Source organism: Lissotriton vulgaris, chromosome 6 (genome assembly GCF_964263255.1).
Source record: "Lissotriton vulgaris chromosome 6, aLisVul1.2, whole genome shotgun sequence".
NCBI classification, from domain to species: Eukaryota; Metazoa; Chordata; class Amphibia; order Caudata; family Salamandridae; genus Lissotriton; species Lissotriton vulgaris.
Genome location: NC_141694.1, coordinates 1,871,476,221 through 1,871,500,244, shown reverse-complemented (window position 1 = coordinate 1,871,500,244; position 24,024 = coordinate 1,871,476,221). Strand labels below are relative to the sequence as shown.

The following is a 24,024-nucleotide window of genomic DNA, read 5'->3' as shown; positions in this document are numbered from 1 at the left end:
AAATACATTTGATTATAAGTACTGATAAATTATTGCATTGATTTATTGACAAAGCCAATGGGTCGACCTTTATATATTGATGTGCCAACTCCTTGATAAAGCCATAGACCTGCATTTTATATTTTGGTATTCTGATCCTCTGATAAATCCAGAACTTCCGCCTTACTTAAAATTACACCCTTTACATTGTTAATTTATGTTAACATTATCCTACAATATTCACAGAAAAAAACAAGGTTAAAAGGAAATTAATTCAAGTAATCTTGAAAAACTATGACTCAGACCCTTGCCATGCACTTCCTACATCCTCACATAATACATGACTCATGACATGTTCATAAACTGCATTGATAACATTCCTAATGAGATCTGAAACAACATCAATAATAACAACCTTGTACATGGTGGGGCGTGAGTAATAGTTACTTTAGGGCACAAATTATAGTTACCTGAGATTGAGATTTTTTTTTTACCATGTCACCGATATTTTCACCTAACTATAACATCATGGTAATATATTTTTTTTCTATAAGTTTATCATCAGGCCATATATCCATCTATATACAGATGAATAGATATATAGCCTGATGAATACAAAACACTGATGAGCTGAACCCTTTCATACAAAGGCAATAGACTTATCTGACGTGAGTGCCAGGTATTATTCAATTTAAATTGATATTGACATATTAAACACCGTTGTTCTGCTCATCTCACATTTAGATATGTGCTGGACTATCACTAGAACAGGTGCAGACAAATAGGTGACGGTGCTGAGAACTGGAAACCACCAGCTCAAATTGAGCACTGTGCCATACTAACTAATTGTATATAATTATGTATTCATTTTGATTTTTTTTAACTCATTTGGTAAATTTCTGTTGGCTAGCATGGTTTACCTTGGAATTTTAAAACGTGTTTTTAACTTTACATTTTAATAATTGAAATAGAAAATGCTGTTTTTTATTGTACATGAAACCTTTCACTCTGCATGCCCTGAAGACTTCTGTGGTGTAAGAATCATAAACAAATGATAGACCAAAGCAATTATGACTAAAATCAAGGAGAGGCATAGAAGGAAATAGTTTTATTTCGGCACCACGAGGGCTCAATAGGCTGAGAGATGAACTAATCAAACATTAGACATGATCACATTTTAGACAATTAATAAAATAAGAGACTACATTTTGAAATGTACTAAATAAGCACTTGAAATAGATCAGATGACACAAGCTGTGTCCAAGTATTCTCTATTAAAGCAATTTTAAGGTCTTCCCAGCCTCAAGTTACAGGGTCCTCATTGCTGTGTGAACCGGGGCCATCTTCAGGTGTTGAGTGGATAAGTCCCGGGATCTATAGAAAGAAACACATCAGCAGTACTCAGTAGATGTAAGGATTGTACCAGTGGCAGTTTAGTGTGAAACAGTTAATAGATGGCTTCTGTAATAACATCCAAGTTTAACTAAACATGTCACTACTGTAAATGACTCAGCAACAAACAATACATTTGGATGGTTTCCCAATACATGGATGTATGCAGGCACTGTTCATAAAACGTGCCAACACATTCTTCATACAAGTGACACTACAGTAGGGTTGACATAGACAGACAATAATGTGAATAGCATCTTCCGGGTCTGAAGATTAACTGCAAATACCACCTAAAATAAAGAGGAACTCCTCACTCTTTCTTTTTTTTTTGTCTTTGGCTAATAAGAGATTCATGGTACTCCGGGGGCGCTAGAGGGCGCACGAGCTGAATGGCCGCACTCCTATGAGGCTCCAGCCGCCTGGTTTTAAAATCCTAAATTTATCCTCCTAACCTGCAGCTGCCCGCCTGAAAATTGGCACGAGTGTGCACCGAGATAAGAAGCGGCCTTGGTGTGAATTTAGAGGTTCTGCGCTGATGTATGTCGGAATTAGAGCTGCTTGAAAGTTGACCGCATCATCCCTCTGGAGCCTGCTGCTGCGCCTGGCCGGGCGGACATTCACGCGAGACCGGGGCGTGCCACGAGGGAAAAGGCCGAGAAGGCGCCCGCGGTAAACCTGAGCAGCTGCAGCCGCCCGAGAGACTGAACATTGCTGAGAGGTATGGTGCACCCCCCTCACCCCCGCTGCTAGCACACCCAGCACACCCTTGACACTCGGGGAGAGGACACCTAGCCTGAACCTCCCGGGGGGGGGGGGAGAGAAGCTTGCAGGCCTGCGCCGCAGGCCTGTTGGTGCAGCATTGCTGATCGGGACCTTCCGACCTTCACTCCGCTGTGGGCCGGGGCAGAAAGCAGACCCAGGGAGCGAGACCAGCACTTCCCAGATAGAGCCGCGGAGGGGAGGAGGACACACGCTGATGCGCTGGTGAGGCGGGCCCGCGCTGATCCTGCGGGCGATGGTGGTGCTGCTCGATGGGGGGCCGCTTTCACGTGGGGAGCTGACTGCGGTGCCCTGACGTTAACTGAGTGCGCACTGGAAAGAGCCAGCCGCTTGCACAGGGAGGAGCGGACTAACACATTGAGGCTGGTGAGAGTTCGATGGGGATGTGGCTTATCGGAGTGACTGGCGCAGCAGAGGGATCGTGACTGCTGCGGAGTGCCACGCTGGGGCTGCTGGCGAGAGAGACTTGCGGACCACCACGGATCACCGGCGCAGTGTGCGGTGAGTGACCTCCACGCACTGACCTGACGTGGGTAACGGGTTGGGGCTGAAGAGGGTGCTACCGCTTCCCAGCGCCCCCCTTGACCGCGTGCGGTGGCTCCACGTTGCAGGTCCGGCTGATAGTGAGTGTGCGCACCGGAGGCCTGCCTTTGATCCCTTCCTGACCCTGGAGGCGCTAATCACGCTGGGTTCCTGCAGTCATCCTGCGACACGACTTGGGGCCCCTGAGGAGACTGCCTGTGGAGCCGTAGAGCTGGCCTTGGGTGGTGCGATCTGGGAACACTGCGCACAAGTCAGCCCTTTACACTGGAGCCTTTGGCCCGCTGCTTCACTCGAGACTGCGCTTTGACCTGGGACCGCGCAGGGTGTCGATGCACAAAGGACCTTCACCTAGTAGGGAGGATCGCACCAGTCGTGTCTTGCCGGCGGCCTCTAGTCCCTATCAAAGGAGTGCCATGGGGAAACAAGATAATAAGCAGCCGAAACTGTCCTTTGAATCTGCCACTGTAAAGAAAGTCACACGTAACACTGCTGAGAGCGGAACCTGCTGGCTGGACCTGCCACTCCAGCCAGCTCTACCGCGTCGCCATCCCCGGAGATGTGGTTAATGATGGAGGAGATGAGACAAGGCTTCGCCACTATTGTCGATAAGGTAGACCGCCTGTCATCAAGGATGGATGCCGTCGCTCAAAAGATAGAAGTACATGAGGAACGTCTAGTTGAGGCGGAGAGGCGCATCTCGGGGACTGAAGACACAACTGCGTCTCATGAAACACGTCTGTCGCGGATGGACAACGTACTGAGGGTAATCGCTGCAAAAAATGAGGAGTTGGAGGCACGCAGTCGGCGCAACAACATACGAGTTCTTGGTGTGCCGGAATCGACCAACACCGGTCGTATGGAGGACTATGTCGAGAAAATCGTATTGGCGGCGGTGGGGAAGGACGCCTTCTCCAGCCAATTCATAGTTGAGAGAGCACATCGATCCCTTGGTCCGCGACCCAAGCCAGGAGCCACGCCGCGGCCTATAATTGCCCGCCTTCTCAACTACCGAGATCGCGACACTGCACTTCGAGCGGCGCGGGCGAGTAGACACTTGTCATGCGATGGAGTGAATTTTTCAATATACCCGGATTTCACCCCCGTTGTGCAGGAGCAACGTAGGAAATTCCTCGACGTCAAAAAAAAGCTTAGAGATATGCAGATAGACTATGCCCTCCTCTATCCGGCCAAACTCAGGGTCACTCATCAGGGCACGTAACACTTTTTCACAACTCCGCAACAAGTGGAGGACTACATAAAGAAACTGAGGCGAGCTGGAGGGGGGCAGCGCAATGCTGACGAGGATGAAGCTGAGAGTCATACGGCGGAACAAGAAGATAGCTGATTTATAATAACAGACTGTACTAGAGTGGCGATGCAACGGCACACTCAGTTTGACCATACTGAGTCTCCCCTTTGTCAGGGGGAGCCACGAGAGACTGAGATGCCATAGGCGGGTATGGCACTGCAGAGGGTGATACCTACCAGGCACCGCCCCTCCTCTCTACCTGTTCCCTTATGAGTTATGGGGGGCAGGGAGGAGATGTGGGGGTGAGTCGGTGCGCACCTTGGATGTCCCTCGAAGGGAGTTCCCCTCATTGTTTGTTGTTATCTCCGAAAGTGGGATCTGAGGGTGGAGGGTGGGGATGGATTGCTGGCAAGTTGGGGTTGCTTCAGTGGGAGGTGGGAGGCCTGAGTATGGGGACGATGGGCTGTTATTGGTGGGGGGAGGCGAGGGAGCTGTCTCTTAGTGGGGCACGTTTGCTCCGGTTTTGTTGGCTTGCGAGAGTTACAAATGGAGAGACTGGGAGGGATGTTTTTCAGAGATCATGCTGGGGTACAGAATGGAAATTGCAAGAGATATATGTTACATTGCGGCTGGTGGATGCTTTGGGTGACTGGTGGGCTGGGCGCCTACAAGGGCTGGCTAACTTGATTCGCAACTTGTGTGATCGGGATTAGCGCATTGAGTAGAATATCAGTGATATCTTGGAATGTGCGGGGCCTCAATGACGCAAGGAAATGTAGGAATGTACTTGCGTATCTGGATCGTCATCAGGTGCAAATAGCCTTACTGCAGGAAACCCATCTCCGTCCGCGGAGTGAACCCCGGTTTGCCAGTAAATGGGCCCTCATTAGGAAATTCTCATCGTACTCTACATATGCTAGAGGGACTGCTGTATTGATTAAGAAATCGCTTGCATTTCAGGAACTAGGAGCGAAATTGGATGTTGAGGGGAGATACGTTGTTTTGTGGAGGAGGTTGGGAACGGATGTTGTTATAATTGTAAATTGCTATGCACCCAACGTTGATAAACCAGGGTTTTTCACAACACTCTGGGGGCACATACTCGAAATAGATGCCACACATATTATCTGGGGTGGAGATTTCAACCTTGCACTTAGGCCGGGTGCAGACAGATGAGACGGGAGCGGTCAGTATAATGTCCAAGCGCGAGACACGCTACAGGGTATACTTCTTGAGGCAGGCCTGCTAGATAGCTGGAGGTTTACACATCCTGAGATCAGAGAGGGCACACATTTCACAGCGCATGCGCAAACATGGGCACGTCTTGAATATTGCTTTGTATCGCGGGGGCTTGGGAGTGGGATACACAAGGTAGAACACTTGCCCAGAACTTACTCGGACCACTGCCCGGTTCTGCTTATACTAGGTGTGCCAGGGTTGAATAGGGTTTGTCCGCCTTGGCGTCTGTTCCCATCGGCTCCACTAGATCCAGTCTTTAAGTCGGAGCTTGGTGAAGAAAAAGAGGCCTTTTTTCCGAGAAACAAGGGATCGGTGGATAGCGTGGAGGTGATCTGGGAGGCATTTAAGGTCACTATAAGAGGGTTCACAATCGCTAAAAGCTGTGGTGTGCTGAGGGACATAGTGCGAATACTGGCCAGACTGGAGTCGGAACTTAAGGCACTCGAGGATAGAATGGTTGGGGGTGGTGACCCGGTACTGAAGCAGGCCTTCAGGGAGAAGCTGTCGGAGTTTGAGGAGGAGGCAGCCAGGGAAGTGAAATTCAGAGGGAAATACTGGACAGCCAGGAGGTATTGTGAAGGGGAGCGACCGGGGTAAAGTCCTAGCTGCCATCACGAGACACCAGCGATTCAGCACTTATATCATAGAAATCACCACTAGGGAGGGCAAGAGACGTCAGGACACTGGGGGGATACGGGAGGCTTTCTTACAACACTACCAGCAACTGTACTCCACACAGCAAGAGGGAGAAGTGGAATTTGGGGACTTTCTGAATGACATTGCGCTTTGCTGGCTCACGGACGGCCATTTAGCTTTCCTTGGAGGTCCTCTAGAGGTGGAAAAAATACGGATGCCATCCTGTCCTTGAGCAATGGCAAAGCGGCAGGGCTAGACGGCCTCCCGGCCGAATTTTATAAATGTTATGTGGACATGATGGCGCCAGTACTCAAGGATGTTTTTGAAGAATCGTTGGAGGTGGGGAGACTGCCGGGGTCAATGAGAGAGGTGGCGATTACTTCTCTTTTGAAACCAGGCAAGGACCCTCTAGACACTGATTCTTACAGACCCCTATCTCTCCTTAACTGTGACGCGAAGATACTGGCGAAAGTGTTGGCGGCTCGGCTGTCGCTACTCATGACCACAATAGTGCTCCCTGACCAGGCTGGATTTGTCCCGGGACGGGCCACGTCGCACAATCTTCGCACACTATTTTCTCTCATCTCCACCATAACCCCTGAGATACCGGTGGCTGCGATATTTCTTGATGCCACTAAGGCATTTGATTCGGTGGAATGGAAATACCTCATGGCCATACTATGCAGGATGGGGTTTCCTAAGATATTCATCACATGGGTGGAGCTGTTATATACCGCACCGGTGGCTAGAGTTGTCATTAATGGGGTGCTCTCCTCCCAATTGCCGATCATGGGGGGGCCAGACAGGGATGCCCGCTGCCCCCCCTCCTGTTTGCCATATCAATTGAGCCATTGGCGTGTCGGATTCGGCAGCTGCATAAACTTAGCGCGTTCAACTGCTTCCAGAGGCAGATAGGGATAACGCTTTACGCTGATGATGTAACGCTTTATGTGAAGGACCCACAACAGAATCTTAACCCGTTGCTGAGGGAATTCCTTGTCTTTGGCAGGCTCTCTGGAATACACATTAATTGGAAAAAATCACAACTTTTCCCCCTCACGGCGGCGGTGCAACACTTCCAATTAGACTTCCCCCTAGAATGGTGCAGCACAGACCTGCGATATTTGGGCATCACGATCTCGCTCAATAGAGAGGAAACGATTAGACTTAACTATGGTGTGGCTATCTCTCAACTGTCCGATAACGTAACACGATGGATGTCCTTGCCGCTCTCAATGGCGGGCAGGACCTCATTGATAAAGATGGTGGTGCTCCCCCGTTTTTTATACATCTTTCAAAATGTCCCCTACTACCCGGGCTCATACTTCTTTAAGAGGATGTGGTCAGAAATACTGCGACTGTTCTGGGGGGGTAAACAGCCGCGGCTGCCTTGGTCCACCCTGACGCAGCCATATGACAAAGGCGGGTTTGACGTGCCAGATTTTGAAACCTATTACTTGAGCGCGCAGGCACAACATGCATACCACTAGATTCATCCTGAGCCCTTCATGCCACAAGTTGCGGCTGAGGAATGGATTGTGCACCCCTTCCCACTCAATGGTATGCTACAGGGCAGAACAGGAGACATTGAGACACCAGCTACCACAGTTACGTGTACTGTGGACGCCTGGCGGAGAGTTGTCAGGGCACTTGACGCCCCTTTGTTATACTCACCGGCCATGCCACTCACGTACCACCCACGACTGTCCCTGTTACAGGAACCTGGCTTCTGTTCAATGTGCAAACGCATCAAACTGAACACGTGGGGTGATATGTTCCTCAATGGGCAGTTCCGCACTAAAGACCAGATATTTCAGAGTGGTTCCCCGACACCGCTGGAGATTTTCTATTTCATTAGACTTAGACAGGGGTTGCGAGAGATCCTTCCACACTTTCCTGATGAGCTAGGTGTGGTCTTGCCCCTTCATGTGCTACTGATATCCAATGGCCGACACTTGGTGTCGAAGCTGTACAACAACATCAGATCGCACAGAGTGTCTGGCTACACCCCGAGCGCGTGCCAGTTGGAGTTCAGAACTTGGTACTGAAGTGACTGACGAACAGTGGCAATATTGCTGCTCCGTCACGGCGAACATCTCGTCTAGCTGCAGACTCAAAATTATCCATTACAAATTTGTGCAGAGATTTTATTTTACACCGGTTAGGAAGCTAAAGCTACACTTGGCGGATAACTACAGGTGTGCTCGTTGCCGCGCAGAAGGAGTGGGATTTCTCCACCTTGCTTGGGAATGTGGAGTGGTTCAGGAGTACTGGACCCAGGTGCACGCGGCGCTTCAGGTCATGACTGACGGAGTGGTTTCACTGGACCCCATCACGATGATACTGGGCTATACTAAAGATGTCCCTAAAGCATCTCGTAGATTTGTGGATGTAGCGCTCTTGCTGGCAAAAAGGAGAGTGGCTTGCAGATGGGGGAGGAGCAGGGCTCCGAAGTTTAAGGAATGGATTGATGATATGACGTACTGTCAGGAACAACACAATATCTATGCTGAGCTTATGCCTGTGCGCTGTCGGCCTAAGGATATCTGGGGTCCGCTTCAGCTCTATTGGCTGTCTCAAGCGAACCAGAATGGGAGCTCTGATGATGATAGTCTGAGAGGAGGGTCCTGAGCAGGGAGCTGTCTAAGGATTAGGTTATAGATCACTGGGGATGCGGGCGGGGCTCCGCCCGTCCTACTGATGGGCCCCGGGAGTAGTCATATTGCTGCTATACGACTGTACTGAGATCACTAAGGGGTATACTGACAACACATCCACTGCCCGGCCGCGAGGTGAAGGTTCCTCAGACGGTGTAGCTCAGAGCACAGGCGGGCTACCCTTGTGGGCGCTTTAAGATGGTAAAGGGGTGTCATACTCACGCACTTTGACTGATCCCCTTACCAGACATGGGTGAGTGTAATACACTGTGATCACTACACACCATAAGGATATACAGCTGGGCCCTTCATATAATGGGGAATAGGGTGCTTTGCTTGCCCTGCTGAGAACTGAGCCGATTCGGATCTGATTGTGCAGGAATATCCGAGGAGGACTGTTTTGTGTTCCTAAACGACATGATGATAGCACATGAACTAAGAGCTCTGCTACGATACCTGAGGCACCAAGTATGACTTCCATGTTATAATTGCTGGCCCATACCGTTTTTTTTTTTCTTTCTTTTCCTTTTATTTATTTTTTTCTAAAATAGATGTATTAGTGCACATTGCGCATTGTGAATATTGATGTGATAATGTGAATTGACATTGATGCCTAGCCCGCTAGAAAAGCCGCTCAGTATTGTTCAGCCATTACAGATCTGTACAATGTATGTATGTGTTTCATATGTAAGAGATGTACTGTTTCTGAATGCTCCGTAAATAAAGGTTTAAAAAAAAAAAGAGATTCATGGTACTCTGTTTCCTTATTTGGAATTTACTACAGGAGAACCTTATGTTTTCTCCAGACATTGTAAAATACAAAACTGGCCTCAAAAATGAGATCAAAATGCTTGGAGTGGGTTTAAAAAAAGATAACAAGCTGCAGAGGGGTATTTTATTATCTTAGTGCATCTCTCACATTTACTCTACATATCTGTATCCAGAACTGCTACACCAGAAGTAGCAACAGATCAAAAATGTAATTAGATGTTCAGAGGATGGTAATGAAGTGGCTATACATTCTAAAGCATAGATGGCGGCCGCAGAGATACAGCGCGGCGGAGCTCTCCGTGGACCTCTCTCACCCCCCCTTAGCCCTGCAGATACTGACCTGTGCCAAGGATTTTCCTGCAACGGGAAGAGCTGCTCTCCTCCTTGTGCAATTTACCGCGGTATGCGGGCTAGATTCTTGGTGCCTGGAGAAGACAGGATTGCAGGATGGTGCTCATCAGTGCTGGAGATCGCTTCATGACTGTGTCTCAGCATTCTTGGAAGGTGGCCAGGACTCACCAAAGATTTTCCCGATTGGTGGCTGGCTTCAGATCCGGTACTGCCTGGGTGGCTGCCTGTTTCAAAATGCCATCAAAGCCTGCAAACTCCAGAAAGACAGTAGAGAAGTGCTTTCTGCATCTTCAACACTTGCTGTCTGTGCAATAGCAACCATACAGGAATCTTCTCCTGACAGATCGCCGTAGCGCCAGGTAAGCCAACTGATCCTCATGTTTGGAAGCACAGGTCTGAGAGTATGGGGCTGGAAAAAGGCGAAATCAAGTTGCGACCAAAGGCTCCAGGGCAGGTTTAGGCACGGAGGAAGGAGCCGTAGGTCTTGGTAATTATGCTATGCCCATGCCACAACCTGCAATAACCAAATTCTTTGCCATCAAGAATCCTGTGGGTGGCCAAGTCAACCTGGCACTATTGAGAAGCTGCGTGAGTCAGACCTCTTTGACAACCTGGCTCCTGATGATTGGCAGGGAAAACGTTTGCGCCAGACTCAGACCCATGTGATTCAGACGGGACATAGCCTGGGCCATGTGAACAAGTCAACTATATCCCTCAGCCAGTCACTCTCTAAGGGGCAGGGTGCAGCAAGGAAGGGTGCAGCAAGGGGCACAGCATAGATTAGTGCAGAACATCAGTAGTGACTGATCTCACCTTGGACAAGGTAGATAAATTATTCTGCTAACTCATATTTCAGCAAAACAAACAGTACAAACTCTTTAACCACGAAGTCCAGAACACTGGAAGCACCTGAAACAGCACTCAAGCACCAAAAGGCCTGTAAAGGCAGCACAGAACCTCAGAGGAGGAGAGTGAAGAATTCAACCAGTAGCAGTCTGAAATGGGATTATTCCCATACCAAGATGGTTGGGACTCTGGAGGAAGCACAAACTCTGAACGAAATAGTTGCATCTGCCATTTCATCTGCTGCACAGCCAACTGTGACCATGTCTGCAAACCCTGAGTTAAGCTTAATTTTGGAGTCCATTAAAGAACATGGGGCTCAGACATGGACAGACAGCAAGAGGGCAAGACATTCAACGTAAAAACTTGAAGTCGCCTTTCGGAAGGTGGGGAAGGAATGCACTGAGATTGAGATCACAGATGTGAAAGAGTAAGCCAAGATGCATGAGTCTCAATTAACAGATGTACAGTGGAAGCTGGAAGACATGGAAAACCGACAACATAGGAATAATGTTCGGTGTCTAGGAATTTATGAGGGCCTCGAGGGTGATAATATACGCTCTTATATGCTGTTCCTCCTAAAGACTGCCTCTCCCAAATTGTTAGGATGGGACTGGGCTACAGAAGTTCAAAGAGTACACTTGTTCCCGATGACCTGCAGTGAATAAGTTCAGGGTGACAGGGACTCAAGACAACAACGGGCTATCTTAGTATTTTTTGGCAACATTTTACTCTGTCAGGCTATCTATGAGAAAGCCCGCCCGGATGCAAGATGGGCATACCTAGGATCTTCATTTTTCGTGTGCCCTGACTTTTGCCATCCAACTGTCGAATGCAAGTGGCATTTGAGGCAGGTGATCTCATCATTTCAGGATGCTAGCTTTGAGGCATATCTATTGGCTCCTGCCACACTGAAAACTATTGTTAATGGTTCTGTTAAATTCTTTGCACTGGAAATGAAAGCCAAAGAATATCTGTGTCAGGTCTTGTCAGGCTGTAACAATGTATACGTGCAGGGGGTCTCTTTAGGAATTAGCCTGATTACAGTAATATTAGTGATGGCTTTCCTTTTTTTTAGTTTTCTTTTTCTCTCTATTCTCACTAAGCACTGTTTTGAGGTGGTAACTAGAGGGATTACATCTGAGAGGGGACGGGGAGAGCCATGCGGTGTTGATCTCTGGTCTCCATCACACAGACCTATTTGGTCTGGTGGCTTTTACTAGTTGGGGGTGACGGGAGGAGGTGTGGGGCTGAGTGGGGTCTGGGGGCTTGTCACGGAGGGGGAGGGGGTTTCAAAGGGGGTGGTGGATGGTTCAGTGATGGTGTGATAATGAATACACAGCAAGTGGATGTATGTGTTAGTGTGTTTATGTTTTTTTTTTAAACACCGGGACTATGAATATGGATGTAGCCAAGATAGCGTGTATCTAGTAGTTAAGTGTAAAGTAGACCCTGCACAAAACACAGGATGGTATATGCTTCGGTGGGGTGGTATTGCCAGCTGGCTTTGACAGATGCTATGAGCAATGGCTGGATTGCGAATTGCCTCTATTAACATCTGCGGGCTAAATGATAAGGTAAAAAGAATGCAGGTACAAGAGGGTTTAAGCTTTTTAAGAGCAGATGTGTATTCGCTACAAGAAACCCACATTGCCGATAAGGACAGTGCTCTGCTGAACACTTTTGGATTAACAGCAGTTTGCCATATGACACAAGAAACTAGGAGCAGGGGGTTGTGATCTTAGTTAAAGTTAAAGGAAATTCTATCACCCCCAGCCGTAATGCTGTAGATAAGCTGGGAAGATGGGCAATAATGGAATGCAAGCTGGGCAGATGGTCTTTTACTCTATGTACAATGTATGCCCCAGTACTAGATGACCACAGTGTGTTTAATTTCTTGGTAGCCAACCTCCCATCTTGACCTGGGCCATTTGTTGTTTGTGGGGACTTTAATCTAAATGGCTCAAGGGTTGGGCTATTTAGCAGTGAAGAAAATTATGCTGGAAGCAAGTCACAATCCTTTAAATCCCTCGTCGTCTGCAGAAGGAACTAGGGATGATTGTTGTTTGGGCTACACTATACTGCCAGGAGCCCAGATTCCAAATTCCTTTACTGAAACAGTGATGATTAGCTTCTTGAAGTAGGCCAAGTCAAAAAAGGATGCAAACTCCTATCACTCGATTAGCCTCTTAAATTATGATTATGAATTGTTTATAAAGATTTTAGCGAATCGTCTAGCCTTGGTAGCTCCTACAATCATTCATAATGATCAAAAGGGTTTTATTTTGGATAGACAGATTGTAGATAAAATGCATTATCTAATTCAGGGATTAGATCATTTTTAGTTCAGAGCAGGAAGGTAGCTGTTATAATGCTGGACCCAGAGAAAGCATTCAAAAGCGTCCAATGGAATGCCTTGTTTACAATTCTAGAAATATTTGCTTTTTCAGGTGCATTTATTTCAGTTTGAAAAAAATGTATATGTAGGAGCAAAGACAAGCATAATCATAAATAGCAGAACAGTAGGAGATATCAACATAAGCTGCAGGACACCCCAGGGCTGATCTCTTTCGCCAATTTTGTTTTCACTGTTTATTGAGCCACTTGCCTGCTCTATCCGCTAGGACATTAATATTATAGCTCCGATATCCGAGATAGCTAAATGAAATTGTTTGCAAAAAATATGGTTCTGTAGTTAGCTGTGGATAAAATTAATATGTCAAACGCAGTGGAAAAATTAGTTAAGTTTTCTAAATTTGGAGGGTATAAATCATGCGAATTCAGAAACTCTTCTTTTTAACTGTTCTGTAGACATATTACCTCAAACTATGCAATCTCATTACTCCCCGGCAGCGCCTATAAGATAGTTAGGGATTTTTGTAACCACTAACATAGGGGATCTGTTCATGCAAAATGTTACTTTACTTAGACCTCTCTCCTTGTGATGAATTACTGTAATAGTAGATTGCAATAAATGTATCTGTTAACGCAGAACTTTCTCTAGGGTGATGGCTCAGTGTAGTAGACAACAGACTCATCTCAATGCTCACACCTTTGTCCAGGATGAGGAATAATTTGCCTCGTGGGTTGTGACACAGTGGCCTGTCCACTAAAACCTCTCTACTGGTTGTATGCTGTAGTGGTTTGTGTAAATCTGTCAATTGCAGTAAAACAAAACACACACTGAAATTGAATTGAAAAGCAATTTGTATTGCGCAACTAAAACCCGAAGGTATCAAGGCGCCTACCAATAGCTTGACTGGAGTCAAGCTATCGTGGCTGATGACGGCCGATAGCCAGAAACCGGTCCTAGGATGCTTGATTCCGGTCTAGGGAAGACATGGGTTGGTAGTTCGGGCTGGACTGTTCCCATGAGGCACAGGGTCAAGACTGAACTGGGGTGACATGATGAGCAAAATAATGATGGATTAAACCCAGATCTGTGACTGGGGTGAATGTTTTGCCAATGTGCAAAATGTTGTCCATTATCTTGTGTGTTTTGCTGTTCACCCTATGTGGGAAGGGTATGCCCAGACGTGGGTCCCGTGCTCACTATGCCACTGGAGTCAAGCTATCTTTGCTGATGACGGCTGATAGCCTGAAACCGGTCCTTGGATACTTGATTCTGGTCCAGGGAAGACATGGGTTTGCAGTTCGGACTGGGCTGTTCCCATGAGGCACAGGGTCAAGAATGATTTGCATATGGCCATGTCTGAACTGGGGTATCGTGGTGAGCAAAATAGCAACGGATTAAACCCAGATCTGTGACTGGGGTGAATATTTTGCCAATGTGAAAAATTCCGTCCATCATCTTGTGTGTTTTGCTGTTCGCCCTATGTGGGAAGGGTATGCCCAGACGTGGGTCCCGTGCTCACTACGCCACTGGAGTCAAGCTATCCTGGCTGATGACGGCTGATAGCCAGAAACCGGTCCTAGGATGATTGATTCCGGTCCATGGAAGACATCTGTTGGCAGTTCGGACTGGACTGTTCCCATGAGGCACAGGGTCAAGACTGATTTGCATATGGCCATGTCTGAACTGGGGTGATGTGGTGAGCAAAATAACGATGGATTAAACCTCAGATCTGTGACTGGGGGTGAATGTTTTGCCAAAGTGCAACATTCCGTCCATCATCTTGTGTGTTTTGCTGTTCGCCCTGTGTGGGAAGGGTATGCCCAGACGTGGGTCCGGTGCTCACTATGTCACTGGAGTCAAGCTATCCTGGCTGATGACGGCTGATAGCCAGAAACCGGTTCTAGGATGATTGATTCCGGTCCAGGGAAGACATGGGTTGGCAGTTTGGGCTGGACTGTTCCCATGAGGCACAGGGTCAAGACTGATTTGCATATGGCCATGTCTGAACTGGGGTGACGTGGTGAGCAAAATAACGATGGATTAAACCTCAGATCTGTGACTGGGGGTGAATGTTTTGCCAAAGTGCAACATTCCGTCCATCATACTGTGTGTTTTGCTATTCTCCCTGTGTGGGAAGGGTATGCCCAGATGGGGGTACGGTGCTCCCTACGTCACTGGAGTCAAGCTATCCTGGCTGATGATGGTTGATAGCCAGAAACCGGCCCTAGGATGCTTGATTCCGATCCAGGGAAGACATGGGTTGGCAGTTTGGGCTGGACTGTTCCCATGAGGCACAGGGTCAAGACTGATTTGCATGTCTGAACTGGGGTGACGTGGTGAGCAAAATAATGATAGATTAAACCCAGATCTGTGACTGGGGGTGAATGTTTTGCCAATGTGCAACATTCCATCCATCATCCTAAGTGTTTTGCTGTTGGCCCTATGTGGAAAGGGTGTGCCCAGACGTGGGTCCCATGCTCACTACGCCACTGTAGTCAAGCTATCCTGGCTAATGACGGCCGATAGCCAGGAACCGGTCCTAGGATGCTTGATTCCGGTCCAGGAAAGACATGGGTTGGCAGTTCAGGCTGGACTTTTCCCGTGAGGCACGGGGTCAAGACTGATTTGCATATGGCCATATCTGAACTGGGGTATCGTGGTGATCAAAATAACAACAGATTACCCCCAGATCTGTGACTGGGGTGAATGTTTTGCCAATGTGCAAAATTCCGCCCATCATCTTGTGTGTATTGCTGTTCGCACTATGTGGGAAGGGTATGTCCAGACATGGGTCCTGTGCTTACTACGCCACATGAGGCACAGGGTCAAAACTGATTTGCATATGGCCATGTCTGAACTAGGGTATTGTGGTGAGCAAAAGAACAACGGATTAAACCCAGATCTGTGACTGGGGGTGAATGTTTTACCAATGTGCAACATTCCGTTCATCATCTTTCCAAGTTCATGAATGGTTTGCAATAGACTAGCCTATATGGTTAGACATATTACTTTGGTCATTAGTGATTAGAGTGGTTGTTCAGAAGAGACAGAAATATCAACTGAGAACTGACTCCCATTGAGCTCTGTGCTGTACATCTCTCACATGTCTTCTTCTTATTTTTAAGGCATCTAAATGGTATTTTATGAAGAATGTTGAAGTATTCGTCAGTGATATCATTTGAGATGTCATTAGTGATGTCATCTGGAATGTCACTGTCCATGTCATCAGTGATGTAACATGTGAGGTCATTAGCAAAGTATTGAGGGGATTAGCAAAGCATTGAGGGGGTATAAGTTATAGTTAGGTTAGTAAACTGAACCTAAACATAACATCCCTTTAACCTTTGTTGTTTTCAGTGAATTTCAAATGTTTTTTATGTTATTTCCTAGCTATAACATCCCTGTAACCTTTGTTTTTTTCGGTATATTTCCTCCTCATCAAGAGAAAATGCATTTTCATACATCCTGAAAGGTTGCCCAACAGCAGAAACATTTCTAAGGTGGGGAAAAGCAAAGAGAACGGTTAGTGAGTTGTGCAAATTGTTGATGTCACGAATGACTTGGATCTGTACTGGATAGTGTCAGCCTCTCCACCTACGGCAGTAGGTCACACAACAGCAGTCACTGCCACTTTCGACTGATTTTGTGTTATTTTATTTTCTTCATAGCGCAAAACTTGAACAAGGGTATTAGAGCTATGTACAGCAGAACTGGGCTACTCTATACATTGTTTTCTATTCAGGCACAGTAAGCTAATGTGATTTCTTTCTAGACAAAGAGCTGCAGGACAACTGCCGAACCTGTGCCATGTGGCAAAAACACTGCCTGAAATCAAAAGGGGAACTCACTTTTAAGATATGCCATGGCACTAATCCATTTAACCCAACTGTAGTCAAAGAAAGACAGAGGCGCCACATACAGATTGATGTTTAAGGCACACAATTACATTTTCTCAGCTAGCTCTTGACAGCAGCCAAGTGCTGCGAATCTAACAATTTAAAACCTAGCAAAAAATGTGCTTGGTGCAGTGTACTTAAAAGAAAAAAAGAAAAACTAATTAAAGTGCAGACTTTACGACCAGAATTTGCAAAGGAGAGAGAAAAAACTACTTTTACAAGGTATGATTCATTATGAAAAAAGGTTTAGTACCTGCACTTACAACCTCAGACTGCACTTCTGAATTCAGGCCTTGCACTGCCTGGTTAATTCATATTAATTACTCCCTCTCTGTATTTTAATAAGAGATGCTGTCTATGGGTTAATCTAGAGGAAACCCTTATCTCAGTTCCAGGTTCCCTACTAAACTCATTGTGTATCCTTAGCCTGAGTGACTCCCTATATCTTTTATTTGCATTGGATTTATCATGACAGGGAACTGAGAGTTCTTATTAGTCAGCTAAAGAAAGGAAAGGCGTATATACACACTGGTAAGCAGCGAACACTCCTCTCCCTGGGTCCTCTCACTGTGTTCTGCGCATTTAGGAGTGAATGCCATTGGCTGAGAAGCAGGGCTTTAAATGGGAAGATACTCGAAAACACAGAATATCTGCACTTCTTACATTTGAAAGACACTTCTCAGCAAAAGTGCAATTTAATGTTTTTTAATGTTTTTATTGGCATTTGTCAATATAAACAATACAACAACAGCCTTAGGCAGGAGAGTGGAGGAAACAGAGGGGAGTTGGCCGGGAAGGAAATATGTCATGTAGAGTGCAGCATGTGGCGTATGGTTGGTAATATACCAGTGTATCAAGAAGAGAATGGGGTGAAGATGCCACAGGATCAAACATTGAGAGGAACTGGTCATCAGGGTAGAGGACTGAACACAATCTAATGCCGGGTATGTGTGCAGGAGCAATGGAACTTTCGTCAGAGAGGGGTGGTATCATGGGATTATTGGCGAGCAGAATGGAGGGAGCATAAAGAAGTGTCAGCCATGCTCTCTTCTTCAAACCCTCCCAATCCCGGGGCACACATTCAATGGCATTGATTTCAGCCTTTAGAGCTTTGCACTGTAAAAACAGCTCATTCGATAGGGGCCATTGAGCTGTGTGGTCTGTCTCAGCTGCCATGTGTGGCTGGAATGAAGTAGGGTAGAGCCAGTATTAGAGAAACTGGGCCTTGGCGAATAGACCCTAAAGCTTCATGTTTGGTGCCCCCAGTCCACCCTGAGTGAGCAGTAAAGTGAGGAGTTCCCAAGAAACCTGTGGCTGCCTACCTGCCCATGCCAAAGTCACCAAATGAGATCATAAATGCTTGAGGAACTATGCCATGAGATGGAGGGGGATATTAAGGAAAAAGTAAAGGAACTTAGGGAGAATAACCCTCTTCGCAATTGTAATACGGTCAGCTAGAGAGAGTGAAAGTTTGGCCCACAAAGGTATTCTGTTCTCTAGCGAGCACATGGCCATAATTTGCATGCCGTAGTTCTTCTGGATCATGACGCAGCCATAAACCCAGATATCACACTGGATCACCTGCCCACTTCAGGGCAATACTTTTAATAGGGGAGTAACAGCACTTCTCATCAGTAAACAGATACTCTATAGTTCCTTTTCAAGCACTGATGAGTATGTATCACTTGCCATTCCATCTCACCTTGAATGGGGAACTGTCAAGTGGAGGTATTAGGCCTGGTTAAGAATCTCCATCTTTACATGCTCACATTTTTAAATTACATCTCTTCCTTTAACATGATGACAATTGACACACATTCAAACTCAGTCTGCTTACAGTACCACTTTGTAGGCACTCTATCTGAACACCTTGGACATTCTGTACAAAGGTTAAGTTCAGAATGCACGATGCTGTTATTTCTTTTTCGCCGCAGGGTGATAGAGCTATTACTATAGAATAAACAATGGCGGCCTGACTGGAGTTTTAGATGGTTTCATGGAGCATGCTATTATATATATATATGATATCAAGCCTTTGTTTTGTGGAACATTTGGCTGGCACTGAGAGGTTGGTTCATGCCAGATGTCCGTCTTAGATGATTCCTGTCACCTTGTTAGAGGGACGCTGTCCAACTCTACACCAAGACGGTTGGCTTGCTCAAACCTACCCACAGTTAATGGGGAGCTAAACCATCCAGATTGGGATTTGGCAGATCCACTCAACTTAGAACACAATAGTGTAGAATGCGCTAAGTAGGACTACACTACATTACAATACTTGTATTCATGCATATAGGTTTCTGTAATCAGCAAAATAGTTGAATTGTTCATCTTCTTCACCAGTCTCGTAATGGTAATCACATTATTCTGTTTCCTTCTTATCAATCATTGCAGTGCAAGTATTTTACTCAAGAATCACAATGCTTCAATAAATATTGAAACTGCATACAGTGTATTTATTGTATAACTCTTTGGGCATGCATAAGTAACTGAGTGAAAGGGTTCTAGATCTGTTATCATGATTTCCTTTGGGGATCAGGGTAGTCATGTTTTGAGGTTGCACATCCATTTGTTACCTTGTAAGGTTAGGGGTACAGAAGGTGCACTGTGAGCTAGCGGGAATACAGGCCAACATATCCTTAGGGGTGTTCAGAATCAGACTTGAACCAGTCCAACATTTATGTTGTCCAACAAACGCACGCTTGAAAAGGATAAAGTATACGACGAGGCAGCATGACCTCCCCAGGGCACCAAATACAGAGGTCTGTTGGGAGCCCATGTGACCACCACCTCCCCAGGACTGTGCAAATGATGAGAGGGGGGCCATGCGCCCCCACTCCTGAAGCCCTCAATGGCCCGGCCCTGGAGACCACCACCCCCAAGGGTTGGCTCCAGCAATGTCCTCGTGTGCCCACCCCGTTACATTGCAGTTTGCAATCACAGGGCGGGAGCACATCTCCCGTCCTGTCATTGCAAACTTGTGCTTCACTTCATGGAAGCGAGAGCAGAAAGCCTGCTCTCACTTCCATGAAGTGAAGCAGATTACTTTTGGACAAGGGGAGCTGCAAAAGCAATGCCGGCTCCTGCAGGAGGCGGGTGCCGCCTGGGACCAAGGGGGCATTGGGGGTCCCCACACAGTCCCCAACATAAGACCAGGCCCTGGGGGATGGGGTCCAGGGGCCAGCAGTGGCCAAGGGGAGGACGACCATGCAGCCCCCTCCCCTATTTGTATAGTTTTAAAATAGAGGCAAAGCCCCAGGGGATGGAGTCCCCGGGCCACAAATGACTCAGGAGGGGGGCCATGCGGTCAACATCTTTATAATTATACTATTATATTATTAAAAAATAGATGGCTAGACCCCTGGGGATGAGGTCCCTAGGCCAAAAGTGGCCAAGGGAAGGGGGGCCATGCAGCCCTTCTTCCTTATTTTATTTTATTTTTTAAAAGAAAGAGGTAATGCCCCAGGGGATGAGGTCCCAGGCGATTTTTAATAATTGAACTGAGGTGTTTTTTTTTCTTTCCAGTTTAGATTTGTGACTCTAACGTGGCTCCCAGCGCAGCCCCCCTGTAACGTTGCATCCGATTTGCAGTTCCTCCTTAAATAAATAATTTAGTAGAATATAATTTAGATGGTAGTTGTACATTTGTAAAGTTATTTTAAAAAGGGAGTATGATTGAAGTTAATGAGAAGATTAAAATTGATAGAGTTAGTAAAAATATATAAAATAAAAAATGTATGCTTACACTTCAAAAGTTTATTGTGTTGTAGTAATTGAATTCATGCTTTTGCATGTTTGCCACGGGTGCGCGAATCCACCAAAAAATTAAAAAGAGTATGTATGTGTTAAAAAAATATAGATCCTCTTCCTCTCCCTTGCATTGGCCCGAGACTCCTTGGCTGCCGCTATATCCGACATTTCCTTATCGGACCACGCCCATGTGGAACTTTTGTTACAGGATCCCCTGGCCCACGCCTCTCGCGAGCAGAAGTGGGTGCTCCCACCGAGTGTCCTCCGGGACCCGGAGGATGTTGCCAGCATCCGTGACGCCATAGACTCGTACTTCGCGCTTAATGACACCCCTGACATGCCCTTCCATACGGTCTGGGATGCCTTCAAGGCCACCATTAGGGGCCACATTACCTCCCTGGCGGTGGCGCGGAGGAAGGCAGCGGCTAAGCTGGAAACCGACCTGGCTACTGAGCTCAAGCAAGCGGAGGCCCGGGACCGGGACTCCCCCTCACAGGCGTCTAGGAGAACCCTCGCCAACCTCAGGGGGCAACTCCGCACCCTGCGCACCAACAAGGCAGAACACTCCCTATTGGCGCTTAAACAACGCTACTACGAGGGTGGGGACAAAGTCGGCCGCCTGCTGGCTGGCAGGTTGCGAGCACGTGCAGCCAGGGCCCATATCGCCAACATCAAGCGACAGGATGGCACCTGTGCCTCTTCCGAGAAGGCCAAACGGGACGCCTTTGTCGCCTACTACTCCTCCCTGTATGCCGAGGAGCCTACCTCTGCGGAGGCGCGGGAGGCCGTACTTGCTGATTTTGAGGGGTCTCCGCTCTCTCCGGCGTGTGCAGCCACACTAGAGGGTCCCCTGCAAGAGGAGGAGATAACAGGGGCTGTCAAGGACCTCCCCACTGGGAAAACTCCGGGTCCGGACGGCCTGCCGCTGACCTTCTACCGCCTCTTTCTGACTCAACTCCGCCCGCACCTGCTGCGGCTCTATGGCTCTTTCACGGACACCACTGGCCCGTCTCCCGACATGGGCCTGGCGGAAATTGCCCTGATACCCAAGCCTGGGAAGGACCCAGCTCTGTGCGCCTCCTACCGCCCCATTGCCCTCTTGAATACTGACCTTAAGATATACACCAAGATCCTGGCTAAACGACTTGACCCGTACATGCCGGGACTGGTAAACCCGGACCAGGTGGGTTTTATCCGGGACCGTCAGGGGGCCGACAACGTGCGCAGGCTGGCGCATCTAGTGGGGAAGGTACAGCATTGGGACATACCGGCCTGACTCCTCTCGCTGGACGCAGAAAAGGCTTTCGACCGGGTCGACTGGGCCTTTTTGCGGGCGGTCCTCCAAAAACTAGGTCTTGGCCCTAACATGATCTCTAGATGCATGGCCCCGTATATCGGACCACAGGCCAGAATTCGGGTCCACGGCCAACTGACGTCGCCGCTTTCGATCCACAGGGGCACGAGACAGGGATGCCCGCTCTCGCCGCTCCTGTTTGCCCTAGCGGTGGAACCTCTGGCGGAACTGATTAGGCGTGCCCGTGACATCCATGGAATCCCCCACGGGGGGCGCGCCAACAAGGTGGCGCTCTTTGCGGATGATCTGATTCTCACTCTTACGCGCCCCCGGGACTCCCTTCCGGCGGTGCACGAAGCCCTCTCCCTATTTGAACAGGCGTCTGGCCTTAAGATCAACCACGCCAAATCTTGGGCGCTCAACCTCACCATCCCTGCAGAGGAGGTCACCTTCCTGAAAGGGGTAACACCCTACCGCTGGGCAGGGGACCACATCAAATACCTGGGCCTGGACCTAACGCCCCACCTAGACTCGTGGTCCGCACGAAACTGGGCCTCTTGCCGCAAGGAAGTCCTGACGGACCTGCGGAGATGGAAACCCTTGATGATTTCCTGGCTAGGGCGTCTCAACGCGGTCAAAATGTCGGTCCTTCCCCGTATTCTCTACGTCTTCCAATGTCTACCCACCCCGATCCCGCTCCACTGCATAAGGAGTCTCCAACGCAAGCTCACGTCCTTCATTTGGGGTGGCAAGCGACCCCGATTCTCACAGAAAGTACTAATGGAACCGAGGGACAGGGGTGGCCTCGCCTGCCCGAATCTTCTTCACTACTACTGGGCGGCGCATCTTCGGTGCGTGATAGAATGGGGTGTCCGCGAGAGCGATAAGCATTGGTTCCACATGGACCGGGTGGTCACGGGGCGCACCATCTGGGACCTGCCTTGGCTGCCGCGCGTGGCGCGCTCCAGGAGTGCGTACATGGCGATCCCAACTAGGACAGTTCTTGACATTTGGGACAGAGTGGCAGTGTCCAAGGGCCTGACCACGTTTCCCTCTCCACACACCCCCATCGCCGGCAACCCACACTTCCCCCCTGCGGCTCGGACCCATGCTTTCGAGAGCTGGACACAGGGGGACTGCAGAGTTGTAGGGGACCTCTTCCTCGGAGGGGCGCCTAAATCCTGGTCGGACTGCAGGGAAGAATTCGGTCTCCCCTCGACTGCCAGCCTACAGTATGCGCAACTGCGTCATTGGACTATGGGGGACGATATGTATCGGGCGGCCACCAGGGCGTATACACCATTCGAGAAACTGGCCCGCTCCCTCGGGGGCTGAAAAGACTTATCTCTCAGATTTATAACATCTTGCAACACCCCACCGCACCACCTGCACATCCCTATCAGAAACAATGGCAGTCGGCGATCGGCGCTGAAATCACGCCTTCTCAATGGGCCCGACTATGGGCTGACATCCCTAAAACCTACCGTAGCATCCCGCAGAGGGAAAACGCGTACAAGATGCTAACGCAATGGTACTATACCCCCCTGAGACTCAGCAAAATGTTCCCTACTTCATCACCGCTATGCTGGAGGTGTGCCACTGCGACTGGCGACTTTGTACACATCTGGTGGTCGTGCCCTACTCTGGCTGTCTTCTGGAAGGAGGTCCTCAGTCACATCAAGAGGGTGTTGGGTTTCCCTCTGCCTGAAGAGGTTTGCACGCTCCTGCTGGGTGTTCGCCCCCCTGCGCTTAGGGCCCTCACGCGCAGCGACTGGATTCTTACCCTCCACATGTTAGGCGCTGCTAAACAACTCATTGCCCTGTACTGGAAGCGGACTGAGGCGCCGCCGATCGCCTCCTGGTTTGTACGCCTCTGGCAGGTCCTGACTATGGAGTTGCTCACAGCGCGGATACAGATGCGAGGCGTGCGCTTCAAGGCAATATGGGAACCCCTCGTGCGCCATCTGTGCTCCTTCAGCTACGCCCGCCACATGCCCCCCAGGCTTCGCGCTCTGCAGCTATTCGAGGACGCCCTTATCTCTGCTGACCCGCACAGACTAGACCCTTAGCTGCTCCCCCCGGCGCAGACACTAGCGCGCCCCAGCGCCCCGCTCTCCCAGCTTGCGCTTTTTGGCCCCCGACTGGCGACTGCAGTTCCCCCCCCTTGCCATTCCCCACCATGCTATCGCTCACTCTCTTTCCGACTTTTCCTTCCTTCCTACTTGCCATCCTGGCTTCCGCCCCACTACGGGGCAGTTTGGGCCCCGTTGGGCCTTTGGAAAATGTGA

The 24,024-nt window shown here is 48.5% G+C and overlaps 1 long non-coding RNA gene across 1 annotated transcript in view; it reads right to left on the bottom strand.

Moving 5' to 3' along the window:
* Positions 1-1,072: 1,072 nt before the first annotated feature.
* Positions 1,073-24,024, bottom strand: part of LOC147709710 (uncharacterized) — a 33,806-nt gene continuing 10,854 nt past the window's right edge. The window contains exon 3 of the long non-coding RNA XR_015296726.1: positions 1,073-1,353. This is a non-coding gene — a long non-coding RNA (uncharacterized LOC147709710). The remainder of the gene's footprint in view (positions 1,354-24,024) is intronic.